The sequence below is a fragment of the Asparagus officinalis genome, chromosome 7, assembly GCF_001876935.1.
Source record: "Asparagus officinalis chromosome 7, Aspof.V1, whole genome shotgun sequence".
Classification (NCBI taxonomy): domain Eukaryota; kingdom Viridiplantae; phylum Streptophyta; class Magnoliopsida; order Asparagales; family Asparagaceae; genus Asparagus; species Asparagus officinalis.
Genome location: NC_033800.1, coordinates 137,036,570 through 137,054,714, shown reverse-complemented (window position 1 = coordinate 137,054,714; position 18,145 = coordinate 137,036,570).

The window sequence follows — 18,145 nt, the reverse complement described above, 5'->3', positions numbered from 1 at the left end:
TATGATGTAATCTGTTTTATGAATACACAAAGGAAAGGTCGGGCCGGGGGAAATGAAGCTGATTACGCATGTCCTTGGAAGTTATATGCATTTGCCAAAAAGAAACATAATGGGCATTTTAGGATCACAAAATACTATGTTGTTCACACATGTAGCAATCCGATATTATAGCAAGATCACAGTGGTGCATCTGCCTCTTACATAGCGCGGTTGATTATGCTAAAATTAAAGAAGAAGCTTGAACTAACTCCCGGTAACATAATTGAGAGAGTGCGAGATACGAAGTTTATTGAAATATCATATAGTGAAGCATGGAATGCAAAGAGAATTGCAATGATAAAAATATTTGGTGATTAGGAGAAGTCTTATGCGACACTTCCTCAATATCTTGATGCGACCAAAAGAAGCAATCCTAGATCTAAATACAAACTCATAACCAAAGAGATCAATCCGGGAGTTCATCAATTCACCTCTGTATTTTGGGCATTTGGTCATTCTATCGAGGGATTTAAACTTTGTCGTCGGTTCTTAGCATTGATGGCACACATTTATATGATAAATATATGGGTGTATTGTTTGTTGCTACAGGAGTAGATGCAGATGGTGGCTTATTTACTTCGGTCTTCGTAGTTGTGGAGGTCGAGAACAGTGAAAATTAGGAGTGATTTTTTCCTGCGTTCAATTATATATTTTTAATGTGTTGCCTCGTAGGAAAATTACTTTTATATCCAATAAGAAGAAATGTATTCCTAAAGCATTGTACAAGAGATTTGGGTCTCATCACCATCACCGTTATTGCTTAAGGCACATTAAAGCTAATTTTAAAAAGAGCTTTGGTTAGATACATTTACCAAACCTTCTTTAGCAAGCGGGTTGTACACCCGAAACATGTGTGTTTGATCGGATATGGGATCAAATCAAGGCAACATCTCAAGCTGCACGTGACTAGATTGAGAGTAGTTTGGGAAGTGAATATGTCGACCGGTGGGCACTAAGTAAAAATGGAGAGAATCAATTTTGTATGATGATAACTAATTATTCTGAAAGCTTCAACGAGGTACTTAAGGGAGCTCTAGCAATGCCCATACATACGTTAGTTGCGAGGACATTTTATAGACTCAATCGCTATTTTGTCAAGCGGCGAGAGGGTGGAGCAAAGTGGATGACGTTATTGACACACAAAAACGAAGAGATTATAGGGTCTCGTGTCATGCAGGTGAGATCAACGAAGATTGTTAGATTTGCTACAGATGAATGGCAGGTTATAGACAAACACAGTCATAATTACACCGTCAATTTAAGAGGGACACAATGCACATGCACTTGTAACATACCGCAATTATAAAAATTAACATGTTTGCATGTTATAGCGGTTACGTCCAAGCAATTTGAGGGTGCAAATACTTTGTTGGACCCTAGAGGGAGGGTGATTAGGGTCTTAAGGCTATAATTGTGCAATAAAATAAGGCAAACAATACACCACAATAATAAACAACAAATGTAAAGGAGATAGAGTGAGAAATCATTATCCAAGTGACGCGCGATGTGTTAACGAGGTTCGGCCCGCTGACCTACGTCCCCGCTCCCCACTCTCGAGGAGAAATCCACTACACAACCTGGTTTGGAAGCCGGAACTTTTTCTACACAACGATCTCCACAAGATCTCATAACTACACAGTTGATCACCACAAGATCACACTCCCACACAGTTGATCTTCACAAGATCAAGCTCTCAACAGTAGTAATAGTGTAAAAACTCTCTCTTTACAATGTCTCTATAGCAATGAGAAAGATTACACAGAAGCTGGGATGTGAACACAGGAAAACACAGAAAAACAGGTTTGAAATTTTTGGCTCTCAGTAAAAGAAAATATCTGGTTTTTCAATGGCCTGGGACACTTGAGGAAGAAGAAGTATAGGGGGTTTAAATAGGAGAAAATATAGTTGTTTAAACCCATACCCTAATCCCCCAAATCCAAAAAAAATCGGCGCAGAAATCTGTACCAAATGATCGTTTGAAAATAAGAGACGGTCGACCGTACAATGTTCGCGGTCGACCGTACAATGTTCGCGGTCGACCGCGAGCCAGCCCAGAAACGGAGAAATTTTCTAGAGAGTTCCGCGGTCGACCGTGGGAAATTTCGAGCTCACGGTCGACCGCGGCGGTCGACCGTGAATGTTACTACTGCCCATTGACGAATGAACTCAGGCGCGATCGACCGTGGCGGTCGACCGCAAACTGACACATACGAAAAAACTGATTTTGACTCTCTTAAAAATTCTGTAAAATATTTAATTGACTTCAAAAAATTGTGAAACTTTGTAAAATATTTTTGACACTAAAAACAAATTGTTTGGAAAAAGAATTTTACGAATAGGTCCTCATACTTGTGAAAAAATAATATTTTGTGAAAACGCTCAAAACTGTAAGTATGAAAACGTGTGTGTGATATCCCAATAGCTTCAAATGAAATCTAAACTACTTGCCTACATTCTAGTACTAGAGAGAATAAAAACTAGCTAATATCCTCACGTGAAATACAATTCTTTGAGTCTTGATATAGCTTGAGTTTGATGAAGCTTCTTATTGCATTTGGTATTCTTGAATGAGCGTTGCTTCATCACTATGCCTCCTCCTCCTTTGGATATCAACGTTGTAGCGCATATTCCATCCAATCCTCCATTTATGGCACTAACATGCTTGATATATATATATTAACTACATTGTCACTCAACAAACAATTAGTACCGATAATGGTGGTTGTAAAACATCATCAAAACATAAGGGCTAACAATCTCCTCCTTTTTGATGATGACAACCAACCATTATATAGGAGCAAACTAAATATAGCTTATAGATAGTATCTCCCCCAATCAATGAGCTCCCCCTTACTATGTGCACAAATGAGGAGATTTCTCTCCCCTTTTGTCACCATCAAAATGGGGTAAAAAATTAAACAAAAATGCATGTGAAATACAACTAACCAAGCTAGTAAATAGAACTTTCACATAGTGCATAAGCCCAAACCATTTCTTATGCGATAAAAATCATCTTCACCAAGAGGCTTGGTAAATATATCTGCTAATTGAGATTTTGTGTCAACAAACACAAGGGATACATCTTGTCTCTCTACATGATCGCGTAAGAAATGATGGCGCACATCAATATGCTTGGTTCTAGAATGCAAAACCGAATTTTTTAAAATATTGATAGCACTAGTGTTATCACAAAAGATTTTTATATTTTGAAAATTCAAATCATAGTCAACTAATCTTTGTTTCATCCACAAAACCTGTGCACAACATAAGCCGACGGCAATATATTCCGCTTCCGTAGTGGACAATGCAACACAATTTTATTTCTTGAAAGCCCAAGAAACAAGAGAATTTCCTAAGAATTGGCATGTTCCACTCATACTCTTGTGATCTACCTTACATCCGGCAAAGTCGGCATCACAAAAACCATATAAATCAAAAGAGGTGCTCTTTGGATAAAACAAACCAAGATTAATTGTTCCATGAACATATTTAATAATTCTCTTAACGACAATCATATGAGATGCTTTAGGAGAAGCTTGAAAACGTGCACATGCACACACTAAACATGATATCGGGTCTACTAGCGGTGAGATAAAGAAGACTACCTATCATACCTCGGTATAGTTTTTGGTCAACATCCTCACCACTATCATCCGTATCAAGCTTAACACTTGTACTCATAGGAGTTGGTGCATGCTTAGAGTTCTCCAAATTGAATTTCTTCACCAATTCTCTAGCATATTTGCTTTGAGAAATGAATATCCCATCCTTAATTTGCTTGACTTGGAGTCCTCCTTAGTTTGCTTGACTTGGAGCCCGAGAAAGAATGTAAGCTCTCCCATCATGCTCATCTCAAAATGATCTTGCATAACTTTAGAAAAATCTTTGTAAAGAGATTCATTAGTAGCACCGAAAATGATATCATCAACATATATTTGCACTAAAATAAAATCATTTTTTCTTTTTCTCATAAAAAGAGTTTTATCAATTTTTCCTTTAGAGAAACTATTTTTAAGAAGAAAACTAGAGAGGCAAGCATACCAAGCTCTAGGAGCTTGTTTCAACCCATATAAAGCTTTTTGAACCCGGTAAACATGATTAGGAAAAGCATGATCTATAAAACTGGGGGGGTGCTCAACATATACTTCCTCTTCTATAAAACTATTTAAAAAGGCACTTTTAACATCTATTTGAAACAATTTAAAATATTTAAAGCTAGCAAATACCAAAAACATCCTAATAGATTCCAATATTGCAACCGGTGCAAAGGTTTCGTCATAGTCTATGCCCTCCTCTTGATTGTATCCTTGGGTAACTAAACAAGCTTTATTTCTAGTAACAATGCCATGTTCATCAAGCTTGTTTCTAAAAACCCATTTTGTTCCAATAATACTAGCATTGTTAGGTCTAGGAACTAATTTCCAAAAATCATTTCTTCGAAAATTATTTAGTTCATCATGCATAGCTAAAACCCAAAATTCATCATTTAAAGCATCATTAACCTTCTTATGTTCTAATTGAGATAGAAAAGCAACATTACCACACCCACTCAAAGCCTTTGAGCGAGTAACAACCCCTTGTGAAGGACTCCCAATAATTTGCTCCTTTGGATGATTTGATGCGAATTTCCATGCTTTGGGGAGTTCTTCTTGAACATGAGTATTGGTGCTTTCCACATCTTTTTGTGCTTCTATTGAGGGTGTATTTATAGGTTGCATAAGTTCAAATCCTCCCTCAACATCATCATCATCTTTCCTAGGCAAAATCACTTATGAACCAATATTTGTTGACATATTAGTATTATTAGGGACTTATTTGTAAGATTTGTAGGGGCCTATATAAAGCCCAAGAGATATCATAATGAATTAGGGTTTTCATTTCTTCTTGGTATCAGAGCCGGCTGCCTCCCCTCTTCTCTCCTAGTGGGCCTAACACCTCTTGTCTCTTGTTCCTTTTCTTCGTGATTCTCCGGCTCCTCCTCAACCAACTCCTCCTCAACCAATTCGCCCTCCCAAGGAATCGATACAGAAATGGATTTCTCCACATTGTTCTCCGGTCTCTCACCATTCTCCTCCTCTCGCCCCATACTTCTAGTATTGGACGAGTTACCAGCAGATGAAGTTACCTTCTGAGTGTAATATGGCTCGAGTTCTCGAAAGTGCACATCCATGCTCACAAACAACCTTTTTTCCACCGGGCTCCAGCAAACATATCCCTTCTGAGTAGCAGAATATCCCACAAAGATACACTTCACAGCTCTAGGGGCAAGCTTCCCGACAGACGGCCTGTTGTCCTTCACAAAACACACACAGCCAAACACTTTGAGTGGAAGGATCCCACCATTATCTCCTTTCAATATCTCACACGGAGACTTCCAATCCAGCACTCTCGAGGGCATTCTGTTGATCAACGCTGCTGCGGTCAATACTGCTTGTCCCCATAATGTCTCTGGGACATTCATAGAGATCATCATGCTTCTAGCAACCTCTAAAAGATGTCTGTTCTTCCTTTCCGCTACCCCATTCTGTGCTGGAGTGTATGGACAGGTTGTCTGGTGATGTATTCCTTGAGCTGACAAATATTCTTCAAGGGCTCTGTTGGTATACTCTGTCCCATTATCTGACCTCAATACTTTCACCACTGCTCCGTATTGAGTCTGAACAGTCTTATGAAAATTTTGGAAGCACCCAAACACATCACTCTTATTCTTCATCAGGTATAACCAAGTAACACGAGAGAAGCAATCAATAAATGTAACAAAATATTTGTATCCATTCATAGAACTTGTGGAACAAGGCCCCCAAACAGGCTGCAGGCGGGGACAGGTGGACTTCCTGTGGTGAAGTCAGCACTGACAGCCTCTAGCAACACTGGATCTAGGAGAGAGACTCGACAGTGCTATAACTGCGGTGCGGTGGGTCATCTACGGCATGCTTGCACCAAGCCATCCAAGGATGGAGATTCGGGTGGACGTGGACAGTTCGGAGGTCGTGGTCGTGGCCGTGGGGGTCGACGAGGTGGAAGAGGAGCAGGGAATCGGGCGAATCTGACGGTAGCAGAAGAAGAAGAAGCTGAGGTGGTCTTTACAGAGGAGGATCGTGCTCTCCTCACGATACTCAGGAAAAAACAGCAAGTAGCAGGGGATGGAGATTTGAGGAATGGGACTGCGGAGGCATCTACTTCGTTCTTCGTCAGAGGCAACACTGCTACCTATGCTCATCCGAACAAAGGTACTGATGACATACATGCTCTTGCTTCTATGTCTCCTGACAGATCATCAGCATGGATAGTCGACTCCGGTGCGTCTTGTCATGTGACAGGTAATGCTAGTGAGTTCTCATCATATACTCACTTAGCATCGCCTGATAGTATTCAAACAGCTGATGGTACATTTCAGCCGGTGGTTGGTAAGGGTACAGTTGATTGTACTGGTTCTGTAACTTTGTCCAATGTTTTGCATGCTCCTTCTTTTCCAGTCAATCTTTTATCTATTAGTTCTATCATCCTCCAACTAAAATGCATCGTCTCTTTTGATATTCCCAAGGTAATCTTCCAGGAGAAGGGGACAGGGCGGAGACTTGGGACTGGCACATGGCGTAGTGGACTGTGGTATCTGGATCGTGAAGGGCTGGATTCAGCATTGGTGTCAGTCATAGAGGAAGCAGGAGTAGGATCTAAAATGAGTGCTGAAAATGAGTTAATGCTCCATCACCAGCGTTTGGGACACTCATCCTTTAGTGTTTTAGGTAGATTGTATCCTTCTTTATTTGAGAAAGCAAATAAACAGAAACTTGTGTGTGATGCATGTGAGTTGGGAAAGCTTACTAGAAGCTCTTATGTTAGTTCTGGTCATAGAAGTTCTCATGCATTTGACCTGGTACATTCAGATGTTTGGGGGCCTTGTTCCACAAGTTCTATGAATGGATACAAATATTTTGTTACATTTATTGATTGCTTCTCTCGTGTTACTTGGTTATACCTGATGAAGAATAAGAGTGATGTGTTTGGGTGCTTCCAAAATTTTCATAAGACTGTTCAGACTCAATACGGAGCAGTGGTGAAAGTATTGAGGTCAGATAATGGGACAGAGTATACCAACAGAGCCCTTGAAGAATATTTGTCAGCTCAAGGAATACATCACCAGACAACCTGTCCATACACTCCAGCACAGAATGGGGTAGCGGAAAGGAAGAACAGACATCTTTTAGAGGTTGCTAGAAGCATGATGATCTCTATGAATGTCCCAGAGACATTATGGGGACAAGCAGTATTGACCGCAGCAGCGTTGATCAACAGAATGCCCTCGAGAGTGCTGGATTGGAAGTCTCCGTGTGAGATATTGAAAGGAGATAATGGTGGGATCCTTCCACTCAAAGTGTTTGGCTGTGTGTGTTTTGTGAAGGACAACAGGCCGTCTGTCGGGAAGCTTGCCCCTAGAGCTGTGAAGTGTATCTTTGTGGGATATTCTGCTACTCAGAAGGGATATGTTTGCTGGAGCCCGGTGGAAAAAAGGTTGTTTGTGAGCATGGATGTGCACTTTCGAGAACTCGAGCCATATTACACTCAGAAGGTAACTTCATCTGCTGGTAACTCGTCCAATACTAGAAGTATGGGGCGAGAGGAGGAGAATGGTGAGAGACCGGAGAACAATGTGGAGAAATCCATTTCTGTATCGATTCCTTGGGAGGGCGAATTGGTTGAGGAGGAGTTGGTTGAGGAGGAGCCGGAGAATCACGAAGAAAAGGAACAAGAGACAAGAGGTGTTAGGCCCACTGTTCAGGGGGAGCTACTAACCTATAGTAGGAAGGGCAAACAAATTGGAGAAACAGTACCTACAGTGCCACTAGTGCTGCCAAGTCTCTTGCCAAAGCCCACCCCGACTCCTGAAATACCTACACCACCACCAATTTCATCCCAAGGTGATAACATTCCTACTGATAACATTCCTCTCCCTACTCCTCCCACACCAATATCAGTACGGAGGACTACTCGCAGTAATGCGGGACATCCTCCCGATAGATATGGTTGGGATCTTGCCCAGTATGTATCATATTCTAGTATCCACCCTGCATATGGAGCATTCATTGCATCATTGGACTCTGTTACTGTACCTAACAATTGGCAGGTTGCTAAGAAGGACCCAAAATGGAAAGCGGCTATGCACGAGGAGCTAGGAGCTCTAGAGAAGAACCGCACTTGGGAGCTAGTAAAGTTACCAGAAGGAAAGAGAGCAGTTGGATGCAAGTGGGTCTTCACTGTGAAGCAGAATCCAGATGGACAAGTTGAGCGCTACAAGGCTCGCCTGGTGGCAAAAGGGTATAGTCAGACATATGGCATCGATTATGATGAGACTTTTGCACCGGTGGCGAAGATGAGCACTGTTCGGACCTTAATCTCTCTGGCAGTAAATGGTGGATGGAAGCTACACCAACTAGATGTGAAGAATGCATTTCTTCATGGAGATCTAGTGGAGGAGGTATACATGGAGATACCACCAGGATTTGGTACAGATCAGACAGTGGGAAAGGTCTGCAGATTGAAGAAGTCTCTCTATGGTCTGAAGCAATCTCCCCGTGCTTGGTTCGACAGATTCAGAAGGGCTATGATTGGTATGGGATACCAACAGATCAACGCCGACCATACAGTGTTCTTTCGACGGAGTGGAGGCCACATTACTATGCTTGCGGTATATGTGGATGATATGATTATTACAGGGGATGATGAGAAGGAGATTGCCCAACTCAAAGTGAGACTGGGTAAGGAATTTGAGGTGAAAGATCTTGGCTTGCTTAGATACTTTCTTGGAATAGAGATAGCTCGAGGAGCGGAAGGGATCATCCTATCCCAGAGAAAGTATGCACTGGATCTTCTCAAAGAGACAGGAATGTTAGGGTGCAAACCTGCAACTACACCGATCGACCAGAGGTTCAAGCTAGGTGCTGAGGCTGGAGAACCAGTTGATCGTGACAGATATCAGAGGTTGGTGGGAAGGCTGATCTATTTGAGTCACACACGTCCTGATATCTCCTTTGCAGTAAGCGTGGTGAGTCGCTACATGCACGATCCGAGGAAGGGTCATATGGACGCTGTGTACCAGATTCTGAGATATTTAAAGAGTGCCCCCGGAAAGGGGCTGATATTCAGAAAGAATGGACATGTGAACATCGAGGGTTATTGCGACTCTGACTGGGCTAGCTGTGCTGATGACAGGAGGTCCACCTCAGGATATTGCATCTTTATAGGAGGTAACTTAGTCTCGTGGAAGAGCAAGAAGCAGTCAGTGGTGGCGAGATCGACAGCCGAGGCAGAGGATAGAGCTATGGCCTTAGGAGTTGCTGAGTTGCTATGGTTGAAGAGTATGCTGGTGGAGCTGAAGCTGGATCAAGGAGATAAGATGAAGTTATGGTGTGACAACAAGTCAGCTATAAGTATTGCCAACAACCCAGTGCAGCATGATAGAACCAAACACATCGAGATCGATAGGTTCTTCATCAAAGAGAAGTTGGATAGTGGACTACTGGAGCTAAGTCATGTTTCGACTAAGGACCAGGCAGCAGATTGTCTGACTAAAGGACTCAACTCAGTAGATATGATTAGAGGATGTGACAAGATGGGCTTAATAGATATCTTTCGCCCATCTTGAGGAGGAGTGTTGACATATTAGTATTATTAGGGACTTATTTGTAAGATTTGTAGGGGCCTATATAAAGCCCAAGAGATATCATAATGAATTAGGGTTTTCATTTCTTCTAGTCTCATCAAAAGTAACGTTTATAGATTCTTCAACAACAAGAGTTCGTTTGTTGAAGACCCTATAAGCCTTACTTCGAGGTGCATACCCTAAGAAAATACCAACATCAATTTTAGAATTAAATTTATCATGGTGATCTTTTGTGTTTAAGATAAAACATTTACAACCAAAGATACAAAAATAACCAATAAAAGGAGTTTTTCTATAAAATAGTTCATAAGGAGTTTTCTTAAGCTTTGGTCTAATCAAAACACGATTTAAAACATGGCAAGCCGTATTATTTAGGCAAATCAAAGGAGTTTAACATAGTTCGTGTCATCTCTTGTATGGTTCGATTTTTTCGTTCAACAACACCATTTTGTTGTGGTGTTCTTGGAGCGGAAAACACATGAGTTATATCACGATGCACACAAAAATCATAGAAAGAGATATTTTGAAATTCACCACCATGATCACTTCTTATTTTAACAACTTTCAAATCTTTTTCATTTTTAATTCTCTTAACATGATTTGAAAACTCATCAAAACATTCATCTTTACTAGTAAGAAAAACTGTCCATGTAAAACAAGAAAAATCATCAATGATAACAAAAACATAGTGTTTGCCTCCAAGAGAGGTAACACGCATAAGACCAAATAAATCAAGATGAAGTAATTGCAAAGGTTTAGAAGTTGATACCTCATTGATGGATTTGAAGGTAGACTTAGTTTGTTTACCTTTAGCACAATCTTCGCATATGGTATCTTTGATGAAATGCAAGTTTGGTAACCATTTAACAAGATTCCTCTTGGACAATTTGGATATCAATTCTATGTTTGCATGTCCAAGTCTTTTATGCCAAATCCAAGGGTTTTCATCAATTGCCGCAAGGCACTTCACATCTTGATTCACTAATTCATTCATCTCAAAAATATACACATTCGATTTTCAATTAGCAACAAAAACAATTTTTCTATTCATACTAATAATGCATTTGTCCGGTTTAAAGGAAATGTCAAAACCTTTATCACTCAATTGGCTAATGCTAAGAAGATTATGATTCAAGCCATTAATCAAATAAACATCTTCTATAACGGGAGATGGTGTCTTACCAATACACTAAATACCAATAATTTTACCTTTCTCTCCACCACCGAAGGAGACGCTACCTCCTCCAATCCTTGATAGGGTTGCAAATAGATCTTTGTTACCCGTCATATGATGTGAGCAACCACTATCAATGTATCACATCTCTCTACGTCGTTGCCGTGATGTTCCCTACAAGAGATGAATGTGTAGTAACTTTAGGTACCCAAATCTTGGGTCCTTGATGATTAGTAAGCTTGGTACCTTTAGGTACCCATGTCATGCCATAAAAATCATGATTATCTTTGATCCTACAATGAGTAGAAATATGATCACGTTTCATACAATATGTGCACACAAAATTTCTCTTGTGTGTAGGAGCATAAGATTTATGAAATCTATTTCTACCATGGTGATGATGATTAGCATAAGCATGAGTGGGTCTAATCCTACCACTCTCAATTTCTAGTCTTTCAATCTTAGATCTTAATTGTTTGTTTTTAAAATCAAAATCCCCTAGCAATTCATCTTTTAATGCAAGAGAGGTTTGTAGTTGTTCTAGTTGGGCATCACAAGAAGCATGCAACTTTTTAAAAGAAGAAAATTCTTTTGACATCCTTTTAAACTCGACATTCAATTCTTCTAAAGCCGTAGCTAGATCACATTGCATATAAAATGATTCACTTTCGGTGTCAGAAACTACCTCATTTTCATAGGCCATGAAGCAAATGTTGGGATCATGAAGAGCAAGTTTAGCTCCTTCTTTATTGCTATCCGAATCACTTGGTTCGGATTCTTCCCATCCGGCATACATAGCTTTCTTCTTCTTATACTTCATGTATTTCTCCTTGAGCTTGGGGCAATCTTTGGCGATATAATCCGGTTCATTGCATTCAAAATATTTTCCTATACGTGAAGAAAATTTGTTGTTAGATCAGGGATTAAACTTCTTGTTCATTTTAATGAGTCTAGAAATTCTTCGAGAGAGGTGAGCCACTTCTCTAGAAAAATCAACTTCACTCTCCGACGATGATGATGAGGAGTTGTCACTAGCTCCTTTGAGAGCTATGGTCTTCATCTTTGGTGATGGTTCCTCAACTTCCCGTGGGGGTACTTCCTCCTCCTTTCCCTTGAGCTTTTTCTCATGAACCTTAAGCTTGCCAATGAGGCCATCGAGAGCTAGAGTGGTGAGATCATGAGCTTCCTTTATGGCCGTAGCTTTGGGTTCCCATATTGGAGTCAATGAACGAAGGATCTTGTAGTTCGTCTCTTGGATGGTTAATTTCTTGTCAAGACCATGCAATTCATTGATTATGTTAGTGAAGCGAGAAAACATAGCATCAATGGATTCATTAGGAAGCATCTTAAATAACTCATATTCATGCATAAGCCCACTAATTTTGGATTCCTTAACTTGGGGGGTTCATTCATGTGTAATACACAATTTCACCCATATTTCGTATGCGGTTGCACACATGGAAACCCTATTATACTCATTGGGGGAAATACCACAAATTAAGGCGTTCATGGCCTTTGTATTGAGATTGGCTTGGTACCTTTCTCCATCGGTCATAGTCCCGACTTTGGGCTTTTCTACATATTTTTTCTCTATGAGTTCTAGGATGTCAAGATCAATGCAACGAAGGTAAATCCTCATCCTAGACTTCCAATAAGCAAAATTACTAGCGGTGAAAAGAGGTGGTCTAGTGGTGGATCGTCCCTCTAACATATGCACATTCATTGAAGCCTCCATAAGATCTTTTCTCTAAGGTGGTTAGACCAAAACATATGCACATTCATTGAAGCCTCCATAAGATCTTTTCTCTAAGGTGGTTAGACCAAAAACTAATATAGATACCAAGCTCTGATACGAAGCCTCCATAAGATCTTTTCTCTAAGGTGGTTAGACCAAAAACTAATATAGATACCAAGCTCTGATACAAATTATTGGACCCTAGAGAGGGGGTGATTAGGGTCTTAAGACTATAATTGTGCAATAAAATAAGGCAAACAATACACCACAATAATGAACAACAAATGTAAAGGAGATAGAGTGAGAAATCGTTATCCAAGTGACGCGCGATGTGTTAACGAGGTTCGGCCCGCTGACCTACGTCCCCGCTCCCCACTCTCGAGGAGAAATCCACTACACAACCCGGTTTGGAAGCCGAAACTTCTTCTACACAACGATCTCCACAAGATCTCATAACTACACAGTTGATCACCACAAGATCACACTCCCACATAGTTAATCTTCACAAGATCAAGCTCTCAACAGTAGTAATGGTGTAAAAACGCTCTCTTTATAATGTCTCTATAGCAAGGAGAAAGATTACACAGAAGCTGGGATGTGAACACAGGAAAACACAGAAAAACGGGTTTGAAATTTTTGGCTCTCAGTAAAAGAAAATATCTGGTTTTTCAATGGCCTGGGACACTTGAGGAAGAAGAAGTATATGGGGTTTAAATAGGAGAAAATACAGCTGTTTAAACCCATACCCTAATCCCCTAAATCCAGGAAAAATCGGCGCAGAAATCTGTACCAAATGACCGTTTGAAAATAAACGGCGGTCGACCGTACAATGTTCGCGGTTGACCGCGAGACAGCCCAGAAACGGAGAAATTTTCCAGAGAGTTCTGCGGGCGACAGCCTAGAAACGGAGAAATTTTCCAGAGAGTTCTGCGGTCGACCGTGGCGGTCGACCGTGGGAAATTTCGAGCTCACAGTCGACCGTGACGGTCGACCGTGAATGTTTCTGCTGCCCACTGACGAATAAACTCAGGCGCGGTCGACCGTGGCGGTCGACCGCAAACTGACACATACGAAAAAACTGATTTTGACTCTCTTAAAAATTCTGTAAAATATTTAATTGACTTCAAAAAATTGTGAAACTTTGTAAAATGTTTTTGACACTAAAAACAAATTGTTTGGAAAAAGAATTTTGCGAATAGGTCCTCATACTTGTGAAAAAAATAATATTTTGTGAAAACGCTCAAAACTGTAAGTATGAAAACGTGTGTGTGATATCCCAATAGCTTCAAATGAAATCTAAACTACTTGCCTACATTCTAGTACTAGAGAGAAAATAAAAACTAGCTAATATCCTCACGTGGAATATAATTCTTTGAGTCTTGATATAGCTTGAGTTTGATGAAGCTTCTTATTGCATTTGGTGTTCTTGAATGAACATTGCTTCATCACTATGTCTCCTCCTCCTTTGGATATCAACGTTGTAGCGCATATTCCATCCAATCCTCCATTTATGGCACTAACATACTTGATATATATATTAACTATATTGTCACTCAACAAGCAATTAGTATCGATAATGGTGGTTGTAAAACATCATCAAAACATAAGGGCTAACATACTTCGTATTATACATACGCTTCTAAGTGGTATCAATCAAGCCACTATAGAGATTCATACAATCAGTGTTTCTATCCCATTGTAGATAGTCGTTACTGGTCACCCTATAACGGGCGGCATGTGTTACCTCCTGAATATAAGAGACAAGTCGGACATCTGTGATCAGTATGAATAAAAGGTATAATGGATGAAGGATTGAAATGCTCTCCAAAGAAAAATAGGTGTGGATATTGCAGAAAACCGGGCTGTAAATAGATTTTATTGTTCTACCAATCCAAATACATAGCAATTAATGGGTACAATTTATTTAATTTTTAATTTTATTCTACTTCACATTTTATCTTTATATGTGCAGATATTTACAGTATGGAGGCGGGTCCATTGACATATTAGGTCCTTTATGACCAAGATTGAGACCGATCCGCGAAGATAGACTCTGGGGTAAATGACATTTTTATTATTTTCAATCATTTCAAATTTTCAATGTTCTTACTGTTACTGAACATTTACACTGTTTAATATACACAGGCCCCGAGTATTACCATTGTTGATCATACTCGTGCACATTCGAGTTGGGATTTGACGGATCCACGGCCAATATTATGTTCGTCAAGCAGGCTTTTTTAAATGTTCACAAATAAAATGGGTAGACTCGATTGACCTTTCTTGATGGCATCGATTGAACGATGGAGGCTCAAGACAAATGCATTTCATATGCGTCAAGGAGAGTCGACTATTACTCTGCAGGATATTGGGGTGTTACTTGGCCTCAAAGTAGATGGAGATGTTGTTACAGGTACTGATGACTTTAACTAGATAGGAGTGTGTGAACGATTGCTGGGTGGTAAGATCAAGGTTGAGTAGTTACAAAATAATTATATGAATGTACGCAACTGATGAGATCGTTAAGAGCTATGCCTGTGCGTATATACTCCATATGATCGATACCGTTCTATTTTCGGATTCCACTAAGGATTCAGTGCATGTTAGATGGTTGCCACTTCTTGAGGATCTTGAGGAGTGTGGAGAGTTATCCTAGGGGAGTGCAGTGTTAGTTTATCTTTACATAGAGATGACAAAAGTGGCACTCGTGCAAAATAAAGAATTCAAATGTTGCCTCACTTTGTTGCAAATATGGTCATGGGAGCGATGACATTTGGGATCACCAAATTTGAGGGAGACCCACGCTCTTGATGGCCAGATTCTGTTAGTTTGTAATAGATATGATTACATATAATTTTATACATTTATTTTAATCTATATTAACCATTTGTATATCAAATAGATGGAATGTTTCCAGATCTTGGCAAACCTCCCCAAAGAGTCACGAAAACTTTTATAGCTACGAACTTGATCAAATGGAGGATGAACAGGTATAAAATCATAATATCTAAATATATTCAATCAATACATTATTTGTTACTGATATGTAAATTTACATAATCTTCTTTATAGGTCAAGTGGATGCCCTATGAACTGGTTTTAGCTTCACTATCAGATATTTGCAGAGATGGTGAAGATATATGGCGTGCTTGAGTATCGATTATATGTTTTGAGATTGTCAAAATGCACGTGCCTGATCATGTGCTCCGACAATTTGGATTAAAACAATATAATCCAGATTCTGTAGAAAGAATAGAGCGAAATCCCCGAAAAGGAGCACATCATCAAAATTGTGAGATAATTCGTCATGCTTCCATTGAGAATTGGGAGTTGAGGGAGGATGCTGTAGTGATGGAGAGGGCTGACGCACCAGAGTTAGATGTGTACTTACAGTGGTATTGAGGGATTACTCGCCGATGTATATTTAGGGAGAACAAAGCACCTAGGAGTACATACCGAGAGGTAAAGTTGAGGGAGAGTTGGTAAGTGTATATGCAAAATATACAATTTATTTTGTGATTATTATTTTATTATCATTTTATTATCATCCACTTTCTAATAATCCTCTTTCATTTTTTTATCTTATAGGTACAAGAACTCGATGAGGTTGCTTCTATTGCACATGATGCATTGAGATCGACTACCGAGCCAGGGGCGAGGAACGCGTTTGTTCGCATCATAGGAAAGATTCAGTCTGCTCTTAGAAGGACGCGTAATGCGAATCATGATGAACGTGAGGAATAACTCATAGGGTACGAGCGTTAGTGGGTTCGAGGACACACGAGACCGGGCTCAAGTCGTGCAAATGATGAAGCTGGAGGCTCACAACAAGCTCAAGCCGGATGTTCACAGCAGGATCAAGTCGACGAGGATGTCATGCGCTCACAAGTTCACACAACCGAACGTTGAGATCATCCAAGCTCATGTTGAAGATGAACGGGGAAGGGGGAGAGGAAGAAAAGGCAGAGGGAGAGGGAGAGCGAGAGGAAAGGGAGTTCTAACTATTTGTTAAATTTCGATATACTTCATACGATGTTTATGTTTGAAATGCTACTGTGACTTGATTATGGTTGGATTTTTAGTAAGTGAATTGAATGTTATGTTTTTGTTAAAGATTTGTTATAGATGTAACAATTATATAAAGATATGTGTTTATTTGTGTTTGGAATTGATTATGGATTGATAAATATGTAGCAAGAGAGTTGATGTTAAACTTTTGGATTGATATATGTTAGCAGGAGATGAGATGAGATTTTCCAACAAAGTGTGGGTTGAAGGGTCTCTACCAAATGATCAGGGTTGGGCACCCCGACCATTTCGTGTACAATGTGCACGAAATGGTTAAGGTTGCACGAAATGGTCGGGGTTCTCAACCCCGACCATTTTTATGAGGGGCGGCACATGTTCTGCCAAACAGTCGGGGTTGGGAACCCCGACAAAATTAGTCGGGGTTTCGATCCCCGACTTATTTAGTGGCCTAACCACGAGAGGGCTGGGGGGAGGTCCTAATTAGTTGGGGTTGACAACCCCGACTAACTAGGATCACAATTTTTTTTAAACGACACACTTTCTGACCACGAAGCTGACGTGGCGAGAAAGTAGGTCGATTTTGATAAATATGTTTGGATATGGTCGATTTTGAGAATTAAAATTGTAAATGGGTTTATTTTAAAAATTTCTTCCGTATTATACTCTATCTTCAAAAAAATTAAAAGAACTTGAAAATAATAATAATAATAACCTCCCACACGGGCCTAGCAGTTGGGACTTAAAGGCCTTAGCTCAAAAGGCCAATAGTCAATCCGTATCTATGATACTATCTATCCCTAATTTCTAATTATTTGGCATCGCAACACTTACGTTATTCATCTCAATATAGCTTGGATATCATACTTAACATATCCGCAATCACTTACTAATCATGAACTTGATCATCAAAATCAACCTCAAATGCATTAATCTATATCCATATGAACAGATCAACCTAAAATACATTAATCTATATCCATATCCTAACAAATATGTATACAAGTAACTCCTCAGACTCGGATTTTTGTTAACCCTACATGCAACGGGTAAATAATCAACACTTCAGTCCAATGATCCGTTCCAATGGAGACAACTTCCCTAGATAAAAATCATAGAGACAAGCAAGTCTTTACCATGTAAATTATTCCCTAGAACCGTCACTTGCAGTCAATACTACGAAGCAATTCAACAAAAGTAGCAATAAACTACGCTTAGCAAAATTCCTGCACAGATTAGCAAAGGAAATTTGACATTGAGGTCAGAAACAATCATATACAAGACACTTAGTAAACTTTCTAACAGATAATCGAAAAATGCACGCGACAGACTATCACGTATCTTTTACTCCCTTACAGTGAAAATCCATGGAAACAGAAGGTCGCAGCATCAAATCAGATGGAAAAACAGGAAAACCAAGAAAACATGCAAAATCTTTTGACCCCTCAATAAAGGCAAATACCAAGACAAGGAAAACCAAGAAAACATGCGAAATCTTTTGACCCCTCAC